Raw genomic sequence first — 14007 nt, forward strand, 5'->3', positions numbered from 1 at the left:
GTATATCTAAAGCCGGTGCAGCTATGGACCAAGCGACATGTATATTAAAAAAGAATAGAATAGCGCACACATGCAAAAGAAATGACTATCAAATATGGAGACAATCCATAAATAAAAATGGGGATTTAGTCCCACCATATGGCCATATCATGCTCAAGCCCACCACTGCGTCAAAGTACCCCATTATCAGTGGGTCCTACACTATCCATAAAAAAGGGGTGAATCCAGCCTCTCTAACCCTTGGAGACAACACTTCTTGCTGGGATAGATGTGCTAATGCACTACAAAGGACTCCTCCTATATCTACTTTATGGTGGACTCTGATAGAGTACAGGTGTGTGTGGGGGGTGGGGTGCTCAACCTCAGAAGTCTGGTCAGACCGAATACATAATAAACAAGCAAAAAATTGGGGGAGCAAACCCTGAACATGTTAAGTGCCTGTATCTCATTGTTCTATTTTGTTCTATTTGCATTGGGATCAGCCTATTATGGGATGTATATGATTATGTGGATTAGCTGCTAAAGGAGAGGGGGGATTGTCCCAGAGTGTATATCTCTTTGTGTCTGTGTTTGAATAAACAATCTTACTGTATGCTTCTTACCACCCTAAACTGATGTCTCGACAAGTGACTGGGTGGGCTAAGGGATCTTGGATCGTGCTGGTATCAGGCAAAGGGAAGCTTATACGGCGGACATACTCTTCTTGAGTACGGGTTCCGTTACATATCCATTTATATTTGTATATTGAATTAGTCTCAGAAGGGGTCTGTGTAAGAAAGAGGTTGTATTATAATTTTTATTTATTATTTTTAATAATTTTTAAGATTTTGTTTATATTTTTTGTTACCATTTTTAACATCCAACATTGTACTAATTTTCAAAGTGTAAAATTGTTTATGTTTTATAGTAGAGGTGCACAATAGTAGGGGTAATGGTATATAAAATAGTATTTATCATATTTTTAAACATTACCGTTATTGATAAATGATAGGGTATGGTATATAATGTTTTTGTACATCAGTCATCCTGAGGAGTGTCATGTCGGGAGGTTAATAGTTTGTCACGGGTATAGCTGGCCGAATAATTTTAGATGTCCCTGTCAGTTTGCCGTTGTTCCGGTGACTACTGAGAAGTGACGGCATCGTCACTTACGGTTTCCGGAGTATAGATGCGTAACGTCACTTACGGTTCTGGAGAGGACGAAGTTCTTGTTTGAGTAAGGGACAGGGACACCCCACAGACATGGGCACTTCCGGATGTCGCTGATTGGCCACTTGTTTAGAGTTGTTTAGAGTATTGGAAAAAAAAAGGGGCCGAATATTAAGTCCACTCCCCATCTACTGAGGAAGTCCAATAGAAGGGTGTAACAGGTATAAGTGGGAGGAGCCGAGGCTGTGACGTCATACCAATGTTTGAGTATCAGTGATGAGCTGAGGATTTGTTAAGCTTCCCTGTTTTTAAGTGAATACCAAGTTATACAGAGAGCACTATGGTTCTCCCCCTTTTTTGTTCCATGGCATGTTCTATGAAGGATGAGTAAAACTATACTCTGACCACTCATAATTGGATAGAGGAGAAGCTTTAAAGAAATGGAGACATCAAAAAGAGAAGTGCATAAGGCATTATAGACTCTGTAGTGGGGTCTGATGCAGGAGGTGAGCGGGCACTTCGTATAGAGGTGGAGGTTCACTGAACACAGTTGGGAAGATTGTTTTATTTGTCACAAGTTTTATGCACTGTGGCGTAAAATGGAAGGACACTATCATGCACATATAGTCAAGAGATGAAAGAGACTTTCCAAATTCATTAGGTTTTTGTTATTACTTTTCACAGGGCTTATGGGATATGACTTACTATGTTATATGAAAGAATGAATTGCGCTGCACTGTTATATTTATAATGTATCCAACTGAAAGTCAATAAATGATTAAATTCCCTGGAAAGTGCGCTAAGGACATTATTTTCCACAACTAAAGTAGGTTCATCACAAAAAAATAATAAAAAAAGGAATACGCAAAGTATGTGATATCTTAATTTTTTTATAAGACATCTGTTGTGCATTTAGTTAAATGATATTCCACATCAGATGATTTCCAATTCCATTTCCAAAGTTTCAACATTTTTGGGTTATTTGCCGAAAACTTTACTCAAAAGTCCTGCAATGCCTGCAATGACTGGTAAAAATCGTTTTTCCATTTCAACATTACTTTCATCTGGATCATCTCTTCTTTCTTCCTCGGCATCTCTCCTGGGAGAAGACAGAAATTATCGGTCAATAAAATATCATTGATTATTTCACAAAAACCCTATTTCACTGGAACCACAAATGTGTATTTTTAGGCCATGTTGACTATTATTCTATGACTACATTAACATGGTAAAGGAATATGGCACAGCAGGATGCTACAAACTTAAGTCTCTTATTGAATAACCAGCTGGAGCATTCTGATGTGTTTCATTCTACAGCACAAGTGGACACAGCTAAAGCTGCCCATACATCAGTAGGATTTCATTCATATGGAAATTCTGAAAAATCATTCACCAGACTTGGCGTCATTGAGTCAATTATTATTGTTCAAAGGCCCTTAAAAATTCATTCAGACCTGCTGCTTGCATGGAATCCCAAATGTATTAAAAAGGTTTCTTCTGTGCTTTAGAACATCTGCATTACAGTATGTGTGATTTTTCCCAAACAGAAATCGCATTCACTTCTTTAAATGTAAAAGGTGCCTTTGTGTAAAACTATCAGGCATAAGGATCAAAAGAAAAATACATTTTAACCATATCATACTAGTAAACAATATAAAATAGATAAACGAATTTCCTGCCATAGCTCACATGTCACCTACATATTGGAGTGTCCTTGTGGCCTCCAATATGTGGGAAGCACAACTAAGAATCTTTCTACCCAGATTAATGAATACATAAACAATATACATAAGGGTTTTAAGAAAGATAAGGGTTGATTTACTAAAACTGGAGAGAGCAAAATCTGGTGCAGCTCTCCATAGAAATCAGTCAGCTTCCAGGTATTTTTTTGTCAAAGCTTAATTAAACAAGATGAAGTTAAAAGCTGATTGACTACCATGCACAGCTGCACCAGATTTTGCACTCTCCAGTTATAGTATATCAATCCCATAGTGTTTTAAGCCACTTTAAAGTATGCATTACTAAGGACTGAAGTGGCTTGATTTTTTTTGGAATAGATATAGTAAGTATCCACTGGAGAGGATCGGACCTAAGAGAGAAGATTTCCAGGAATGAAACCTTATAAATATATGAAATTGAAACACTTAAAGTGTTTGTAAACCTAAAATAAGAATATGCTCCTATCTCTTTAAGGCAGGATAAACTGCATTGTGATCTTGCTGTGTAAAGTTTTCTACGTTGAACAATACCTGGTTGATCCTGCCTATTCCCGTGTACCTATCTGTAAACTGACCATGCTAATCATGGCTGCCGATCCATGATAGCGTGGTCAGTTAGCGTCCCTCTTTCATGGGTATCTCTGTACATCGTCTCTCTATCTCCCCCTCCCTTCCTTGTTCCTTTCTGTTATTTCCTTCCCTGGTCTGTGTAAAGCCCCTACCCTTCTCTCCCCCTCCTGGCGTGAATGGCTGAGCATTTCTGCTCTTCCCCTCCTCCTCCTTTGTTAAAGCTGCAGTGTTTTCCAGCATTTATGATCTTTGAAGACAGCATCAAACAGGACAGTTTTGCATGCTTTCACATGGCAATATATTAGAACAATTTAAAAAGCTATATCTAATTTAAATAAAATGTACAAATAATTAACTGACACACTTAAAGTGTTTGTAAACCTTAAAAAAGAATATGCTCCTATCTCTTTAAGGCAGGATAAACTGCATTGTGATCTTGCTATGTAAAGTTTTCTACATTGTACAATACCTGGTTGATCCTGCCTATTCCCTTGTCCCTATCTGTAAACTGACCATGCTAATCATGGCTGCCTATCCATGATAGCGTGGTCAGTTAACGTCCCTCTTTCATGGGTATCTCTGTACATCGTCTCTCTATCTCCCCCTCCCTCCCTTGTTCATTTCTGTCATTTCCTTCCCTGGTCTGTGTAAAACCCCTACCCTTCTCTCCCCCTCCTGGTGTGAATGACTGAGCATTTCTGCTCTTCCCCTCCTCCTCTTTTGTTAAAGTTGCAGTGTCTTCCAGCATTTATCATCTTTGAAGGCAGCAGCAAACAAGACAGTTTTGCATGCTTTTACATGGCAATGTATTAAAACAATATAAAAAGCTATATTTAATTTAAATAAAATGTAAAAATAATACTGAATTATTGAATAATAATGAATTATTTCTGCAAAGTTTTTTAAAATTGACTATATATATATATACATACATATATATATAGATAGATAGATAGATATATGTCTGTATATATGTCCAGGTGTGTATCTATGAATGCATGTATGCATTTATGTGCATATGTCAGTGCATGTATGTATGTGTGCATTTTAATGCGTGTATGTACCTGTGTATATGTGTATACGTGCATGTGTGTATCTATGAATGCATATTTGTATGTGTGTACGCATTTATTTGTATGTGTTATCATGTACTATATGTATGTGCATGCGTGCATGGTTTTATTTCTATCAAGTTCATTATTTTTGTGCTATTAATTTTTTGGTGCTAATAAAATTGTATTTTTACTTTTTCGCAAATATATATTTAGATATATATTAACATACAGTATATGTATATATATATATATATATATATATATATATATATATATATATGGGATGAATTATTATCAGAGGAGATATAAAGTGGATACAGAACATCACGGCATGCAGAATAATGTGCTAATGTGCCATAATATTCTGCACCCCCTCTTTATCTCCTCTGATAATGATGACTGTGATATTTTTCACCCCCTCTATTTCTCCTCTAAAAGCAATGCAGGCCGTGATATTCTGCACCCCCCTCTTTATCTTCTCTAATAGTAAAGTAGGCCATGATATTCTGCACCCCAGGATACCCCTGCCCCCCACTAACAGAGCCCCACATTCCTCGGACTGACACCCACCAACTACTGGCCTCCCCCATTGACCCTTTCAACTGCCAATCCCTGCTCCCCGCTGACAGATCCCCACCCACACAGACTGACGCCCCCACCACATCAGACTGATGGACTTCCATCACCCACATTGATAGACCCCCACTCCCCCACACTAACACCCCCACCCCATACACTGACACCCTCCCACTCCCCCACACTGACACCCCCCATCCCTCTACACTGACACCCCCTCATTCCCCAACAGTGACACCCCCCCACCCCTGTACTCTGACGACCTCCACTCCCCACAGTGACACCACTACCCCCCAACACTGACACCCCCTACACTCTCACCTCCCACACTGACACCCCCAACTCCTACACTGACACTCCTGGTACCCAAACCCCCACATTAACACACTTCGCTCCCCAACACTGACACCCCCTACACTGACACCCCCCTACACTGACACCCCACACCCCCACTACAATGACACTCCTTACCCCCTACACTGACTGACCCCCATTCCCCCCAGACTGTGAGAAATGACAGATTGAAAATAACTAGCAGACTTCAAGTAGTGGCTGCTAGTTACATAGTGAAAGTGCCTGGCCATTGAGGGGTTAATTGCGATCCTCCTGCTCAGCCCCCCCCCCCCTCCCAACAGCTATGGGGTTAAATCTGTGTGTTTTCTTCCACTGGCTCTGTTGATAATGATGATTATGAAAGCACATATTCCCCTTCTTCCTCCTCTGTTAGTAGAGATATACATGAAGTGTCGGCAGAGTCCGACTCTGTAATTCCTGGCAGTTGCTAGGCTTACTCCCCTCTATGAAATGCTGAATCCCCTGTCCCTCAAATGGTTCTTAGCACATATGGGGTTAACCGCTTTCACGTTCTCTGTAGGCTGCAGCTTGTGATGCAGAATCACCTGCTATATCGGCACAGCACCAATCAGACACAAGGTCAAGGTTTATGGAGTGCTCTGCTGACCTATCATATATACATCAGCAGAGGACTAGCAGCCCCAACCAGATCAGTTCTGGAGCTCCAGAGAGGGACCAGACGTAATCATGTGAATGCAATATTGGGCAACATAGAAAACATTTTGACACTTTATTTGACAAAAAAAAAAAAAAAAACACACTGCCAATATAAGAGCCCAAAAGTAAAACAGATAATGCTGATTTAAATTTTTGACCTTACAACCACTTTAACCCACATGTAAAGAATATTAAAGTTCATCTAAATTTTATTGTAGATTTTTAAAAGTTTAATTATGGGTGAAGTTTATTGTACACTTCCCCCTTTATAAGGCATGATCACATTGGTATTTTATATGTTTATGTATTTTGTTTATTAATATAAGGATGATTTTATTCTGTAAATTTGATAGTGTATTATTTCGGGGTTTTTTTGGTATAATATGAGATGAGGGATAGATAGTTGAGGAATAGATACAATCTTTTCACTACATTAGTCTGTAGGATAGATATGAGTATGAGTCTGTAGGATGGATAATACACATTTTTTGACTATAAAGTGATGTTAGATGCAGTAAGGTGTGTATACTTTTTAACCACAAGATGGTGCTAATATGTTTGATATAGAGCAGTGTTCTCTAAACTGCGGTCCGAGGGCGGAATGCGGCCCTTTGCTAGCCTTTATTCGGCCCTTGAGGCAGTATTCCTCTCAGTGACACCAACAGTGAGGAATAATTTCTGCCACTGACAATAATGATAGGGCACTATTCCTCCCACAAATATAAATGATGGGGCACTAATCCTTCCACTGATACCAATAAAGGGGCACTATTCCTCCTCTACTGACCACAGGCGTTATGTAACTGACCACCAACCCTGTGGCAATGTTTATTCTCACTAATGTTGGGCCCAGGACATTTTCTAACCCCACTGGCCACCATCTAGCCCCCCTAAGGTCTGAAGGACGGTAAACTGGCCATTTGTTTGAAAAGTTTGGAGACCCCTGATATAGAGGTTTCAATAAAGGTTTAAAGGTAAAATTTTATGGCACATTTTAATTTACATTTTATTTTGTATATCAATACCAATGATATACAATTCAATCCCGAAATGACTAAATATAGAATCAATCATGTTTATATTTGTAATTGGATTTGGTTAATGAGTAAATATATGGGGCGGAGATGGCGCCAGACGATCTGCTTCCTGAAGACATCTGATTAGCAATGAAACACGTTGTTGAGATCTGTGTCTCCCAGGTACCATAAGAATATATGATGTAAATACTCTTGGTGGCCAACTAAATGTCCCTCTAAGAGTGTCCTGGGCTTGGAGGAGGAAAATTTGATTTTGAGCACTGGCTGCACCTACTTATAATAAATAAGAGGTAAATTAAAGCTGGTGGAGTGGGCACACTTAAAGGGACACTTTGGAGCACAAATTGGTGTTAAAGGTGGTGAAGATTTATTCACAGAAAGCTTTATTCACAGAAAGCTGGTGCGATGAACTTGTTATAAGTCTTGTGCATTCACAGTGGGGAGGATTATTTTGAGTTCACAAGATACAAGGAGATTGAGACACTGAACTTTGCGTGTAAGTGATTTATTTGGTTAAAAACACTATGTCACAGATGGACTAAAATATTTTTAAGATATATTTTGTGGGGGTTATCACATGGATTTCTATTTCTCTATCACAATTTATGTCGAAATTTAGCACTATCACATTCACACTGCTAGTTTGCACAAATTGGGTAAAAATTAGGACTTTGGATTTATTTAAGGTTTATGCTAAGCGTGGCTTTTTCTCTTTTAATACTTTGTGGTATACATGTACAGGGGTATATGTAGTGAGCTGCTGCTATGAATTTTTGATATTCCCACATTTGATTATTGAATATTTTAGTTATAGGGGTATAGAATGAAGAATGCCCATTAGCCCCGGGTGCTGTGAATATTATAGTGGGAAGTTTTGTTTCTTCATGGAGAGAATGCATTAAGGTAAATCATACTTAGACTTTAGAACCACATTAAGCTTTTAAAATCTATACTTTTATTTAAAAATAAGTCTTAACACACTTACTCTTCCTCACAGAGAGATAAGTTGATGGTCCCAAGGAAGAAAAGGAGTAACAGGGATTTCTTCAAGGTGAACATCTTTGGGCTCTTGATAATTTGGATTCATGGAAAGAAAAAGAGGACAAAATTGAAAATACGGCTCAAAAAAAACACGAAGAAACCCCGATGTTAGGCACACATAAAATGTTTGTTCCAGTACAATAAAAGTTCCAATGTTTGTTCTAAACAATCATAAAGGATCACATACGACTGGCACTCATTATTGGCAGGTTGAGTGTTGTTAATGACATGGATTTGCTTGATGACTTTCAGACCTTATCAGACCTTTCAGACCTTATAGGATCTGGCTACCCGTGGATAATAAAAAGGAATTGCCCAGCAGGCTCTCAGATACCATTAGAGCTTGTTCACAAAAACCAAATCCAATCTCCATTATCTATGGTTTCCAGGGCTTCCAGGGCATCCAGGGCATCCAGGGATGCCTCTTGCCTTACTTTGTCTACCCTCTCTTGCCCTCACTCCAACAGTGGTAAAGGATGTTAGATTGAAATACATTTTAATGTATATGAATCTGCTTTACTAACTGGACTAAGGTTTTCTTTAGGATTTTTCTTGTATGAATGAGAAGAGTTGCCTGAGAATGGTCTCTGTGATTTAAATTTGTTCCTGGTTTGGGGAGAATGAGAATGAGACTATTGAGTTTATGTGAAAATAATTGATCATTATAAGGTATATAACTTATGAATGCTTTCTTTCTACTGTACTGTTTCCTAATAAGGGCATACATGATGAAAGAACAGTACTTTATGTATAACTATATTAGGATATGTAATAATATTTGCACCAAATAATTGATATTGGAATTCAGTGAAAGTATGTTCAGTTTTTCTATGTTCTAAAGGGCAATATCCCCACCCCCTCCTCTACTGGTTGGCTAATAACAAAAAACTTAATTACACCATGTGCTACATATACCTACTGCACCCGAATTGTTCTCTAACATCTGGACACACATTTCCACAAATGTGCACATAAAAAACTGACTTAATCAAATATTTTTTTGTTTCCACTATACCTTTATGTTTATTAGGGTTTATGTTTTGTTTTATTTGCTTACTCAGTAAAATTTACTGTTAAACACATTTTTGATTTTGATACAAGTAAATCGGTACCTTTTTATCTTTATACACTTCCCATCCTTAAAAGGCATTTCTTCAAAGTTTAGGTAGTTCCAAAAATAAAGTTAAACAAAGGGCCACTGATCAGCCTACCAACAGGTACTTATTACGGCACTACAGAAACCCACAAAAAATGAGATCTCTGGGAGTGTAAACGGCTATGGTGCCTATACCCAAAAATGTAGGGAAGGTGAATCCAAAAATATAACATGAAAGATAAACCACAATAGGATGCAGCATCTATTAAGGCTACCATTGTTCTTTATTGAAAATGGGACATACTGTACATCCATATACAAATAACCAATGACAACCCCCCTAAAAATGAGCGCATCCCTCCCCCCCAGACCTTTCCTACCCTTCAACCCAAGCCCCCACCCCACTCAAACCCAGATTTTGCGCCCCAACCCTCACCCCACTACGAGCTGTGAAGGAATTTTAAGACCAAAACTCAAACAAACCAGGTAAAGAAGAGACACCATACTTTGTGGCGTCAGGAGACTTTTTCTTTACTGCATTTTTCACAGAACAGAGAATATAATGAATGCGCAAGAACATTAAATGGGGATCACACTAATATTATTTAACAAGTATATGGCATTTTTCTATTGAAAAGCTATTGGACTCAGAGCTGTCTGAACTTCAATAGTTAAGCTAAATACAGCCCAGAGAGCCTACAAGAGCCCACATGTGTAGATCTACATCATAAATAAATCGCCAAGAGCATTGGTATGAAAAAGTCATGTAGATATGAGCAGGCAGGTCATCATTCTTTCCAAACAGATGTTTTATACTTTTGGTTGACTTTACCCCTATAGCAACCATTATAGCAAAACAATGGATTCCTCCTTTACATATCAAATGTAGTTAAAGGTTGAAGAAATTTGGAAAAAGAAATGACCTAAAGAATTAATTGTGCAAAATAAGCCATCACGCTAAAAATTATATGAGGAACCTTGCCATTATTTAAAATCAAAATGAAACAGAGGAGATTTTTACATTTTACCTGATATCTGAATACTAATGTTTCTTTCCTTATCAAAAACTATATTAAGAATATTAATAATAATAAGATAACCATATTCCAGAATATACTCACCGAGTAGTTCAGTTGGTGCTGAGAATGTAGACAGCTGGAAGACTTCTGTGGAGGTCTATCTTACAAAGGACAGGGTTGGCTTATATAATAAAAGACAAAGAGCTTGAGTACACAGAAGTTTTAATTAAAGTTTAATTTAGAAGTCACATCTTTCTTTTCTCACATACCTGATACCACATGTATTTACTAAAATATTTACCTTCTAGCCTCCAGGTGGGACAAATATCAGCACCCAGTCAGCAGTTTAGTTATCTCCTGATCTGATATTTAGAAAGTTTTATTCTAAAATCAATTTAGGAGGAATTCATGCCAACGTTTTTTCTTTACAGTATTATGGGGTCATTTTGGACAGTTATTTACTCCTGTTTAAAGGATAAGTCCAGGCAAAACCTAACTAATGCTAAACCTGCTCTGTGCCAAATTCCAAACCTAATCTATCCAACCCTGTAAAGTAAAAATCACTGTACTTACCTATTCTGCAGCTGTTCGGGTCCGGTCCCATGGTGAGCTGTGGAGGCGGGTGCAGGAGAGGCACTCGACAATGGAAGCCCCATAGTAAGTCTCTATGTTTGACATCACTTCCCATTTATTTCACAGCCGTTGTCGGTCCTCTCCTGGACAGAGTTTCCATCACAAGAGACCGGATCGAATCGGGTGCAGAATAGGTAAGTACAGCGATTTTTGCTTTACAGGGTTAGATAGATTAGGTTTAGAATGTGGCACAGAGCAGGTTTAGCGTTAGTTAGGTTTTGCCTGGACTTATCCTTTAAGTGTTCACCCAGTTTTGTTTAAAATAAGTGACTGGCACATTAACACCCAATTTTATATGTGACATGTATATATATATATATATGTGATATAGAGAAAGTGAGGCAAGATGATTGAGAGGTTTTGATCAAAGATAAAGAGCCTAGAGAGGTTGGTATAGAGAATGGTGAACAATTCTGAATTATCTTGGATTATAACATACAGAGCAAAAAAGTAAAGAGAATTATTAAAAGATACTGGAATATTTTACAGAGAGTATTGGGTATCGTGTTACCACTCCAACCAAAGTTTAACAAAAAGGCAGCAGCACTTAGGAATATATAAGCCACAGGAGCGATAGATGCCCTCAACAAGAAAAATAATGGCACATTGTTCCCATCATTAGTAGGGTTTCAGGCAGGCAGCAAATGCAAAGCTTGTAGGACAGCGAAAAACAACATTAAAAAGACTTTACAGCTAAAGCCACGGGGTAATTGTATTATGTGCTCCATGAAAGGTGTGGTATACATGCTGGAGTGCATGTGTGGCATCCAGTAAGTAGGACGCACCTCTAGAGAACTAAGAGTGTGAGTCAGAGAACATATAACTAATATTAGGAAAGGTAAGAAAGAGCATAGTGTTCCCAAACATTTTAGATTAGCACATAAAAGAGATCCCACAGGCCTCAAATTTTGAGGATTGGAGAAAGTGGAAAGACATTAGAGAGTAGAGATGGCCTTGCGGTTCACCCTGTGGTCGTTTTGCACCGAATTTTAATTGTTCGCTACCCGCCAATTTTGCGAACACATGGCGTTGTATGCGGCGGCCATATTAGTTTACATTGGGGAGAATTTGACCCATGACACAGCCATCAGGTGGAACGGGACAGCCAATGAAACATTTCAGCACATGGACATGCCCCCTACCTTATAAATAGACCAGAGCAGGCGGCCATTTCACATTCTGCTTTTTTCAGCGTAGGGGGAGGTCTGCTGTGTTCATGAGGGAGAGATTGCCAGACACAAATAGCTCTGTGAGGATCCACAAAAATTCCTTTTCAAGGCTGGTATTTCGTATAGGTCTACTACAGTCTCTTTTGAGTTTAGGGACAGGTATCCAGTCAGTACTTTAGGGACAGTTAGAGATTGGCAGACAGTGACACAAATCGCTCTGTTAATGCCCACAAAAGTCATTTAAAGGGCTGGAATTTTTTTGGTATTGGTGTGCAGTGCACTATATAGGGGTGTAATCCACGGTATAATATACTTTATAGAAAGCATATTAAAGTGGATTTATATTGTGCACTGTGCAGCATTGTGACTGGTGTGGTGAGCGTTGCTGCAGCAATACTACAAACAGTGACAAAAGCACTTTTAATGTATTATAACTAGTGTGATAGACCAGTGGCCCCCCAATACCACATATTGAAGCGGGGTGTTATCTGAGTATACTTTTACAAGTGTTTTTTTGTCCTGCAACAATATTGCCTCTTTTGCTGTGTCAAGTCTGATACAGACAGTGCCAAACTCCCTGGCCAATTTTTTAACAACTGGTGTGATAGACCAGTGGCCCCCCAATACCACATATTGAAGTGGGGTGTTATTTAACAGTATACTTTTCTAAGATTGTATTTTAGTCCTGAGAAATTTGGCCTCTTTTGCTGTGTTAACTGTGCTACACACAGTGACAACAGTTACTGGCCAATTATTTGTAGAACTGGTGTGATAAACCTGTGGCCCCCCAATACCACAGACTGAAGCGGGGTGTTATATACCTTTTTCCAGATATACTGCGATTCTCTAGAGACTTTTGTCACAGGGTAATTTAAAAACATGACAGGCAGAGGAAGAGGCAGACACTTATGCAGGGGTGGTAGGGGTAGGGCAGGAGCAGTAGGCTGGAGCCAAAGTGTGAAGTTTCAGAAGGCGCGTTCGATTACGTCAAAGGATGCACCAGACTTGGTTGTGTGGCTCACTCAGCCTTCCTCTTCTGCACCCTCCTCATCCTCTCTATTTGCACCCTCTTCACTCTCCGCTGTGTGCACCCCCAAAGACACCACCACAAACACCACCACCACCACATACCCTCCGATTGAGTCACTGGAATTATTTTCCGATCTATCACAAGACATTTGCGATGCACAGACATTGTTGGCATTGGATTAGGAAGAGGAGATAGCAACAGCCGCCACTCAGCAGTCTGACGACAGTACCCAGATCAGCCCAAGGAGGTTGGTCCCCGCTGTTGCTGCCTACTCCGAGATCTCGAATGTTAGTGGTGGGGAAGGTGATGTTGATGATGACATGTCTATGGACGTCACGTGGGTGCCCACAAGAGAGAAAGAGGAGGGGAGTTCAGAGGGAGAGATGGACCGGCAGACAGGAAGGAGAGGCATAGAGATGGCCTTGCGGTTCGCCCGGCGGTCGGTTCGCGGCAAATTTTGCTTGTTCGATACCCGCCAAATTTTCGGACACATGGCGACAAAAGTCCTTTTCAGGGCAGGTATTTCGGTAAAGGTCTAGTATCTTTAGAGCTTAGGGGCAGGTATCCTGTGGTTGCTGTAGGGGCAGTTAGAGATCGGCTGCAGTCACACACAAATCGCTTTGTCAATGTCCACCAAAGTCATTTAAAATGCTCCAATGTCGTTTAAGGGTCTATTACAGTCTCTTTAACATTAGCGCTAGGTATCCTGTGGTTGCTTTAGGGATAGTTAGATATCGGCTGCAGTCACACAGAAATTGCTCTGCTGCTAATTTTTGGTATTGCTGTGCAGTGCACTAAAAAAAGGGGGGGGAGGGGGGTAATCCACAGTATAGTATACTTTGTAGAAAGCATATTATAGTGGATTAGTACTATTATTGTGCACTGTGCAGCATTGTGACAGGT

At 39.5% G+C, this 14007-nt stretch overlaps 1 long non-coding RNA gene across 1 annotated transcript; it reads right to left on the reverse strand.

Moving 5' to 3' along the window:
• Positions 1–2207: 2207 nt before the first annotated feature.
• Positions 2208–10454, reverse strand: LOC309563007. Its single transcript, XR_014225657.1, has 3 exons — positions 10375–10454; positions 8096–8184; positions 2208–2245 (listed from the first exon to the last, which is right to left on the reverse strand). It is a non-coding gene; the product is annotated as an uncharacterized lncRNA (long non-coding RNA).
• Positions 10455–14007: the final 3553 nt, after the last annotated feature.

The sequence above is a fragment of the Pelophylax lessonae genome (assembly GCF_965119305.1).
Source record: "Pelophylax lessonae genome assembly, chromosome: 9".
Taxonomy (NCBI): Eukaryota; Metazoa; Chordata; class Amphibia; order Anura; family Ranidae; genus Pelophylax; species Pelophylax lessonae.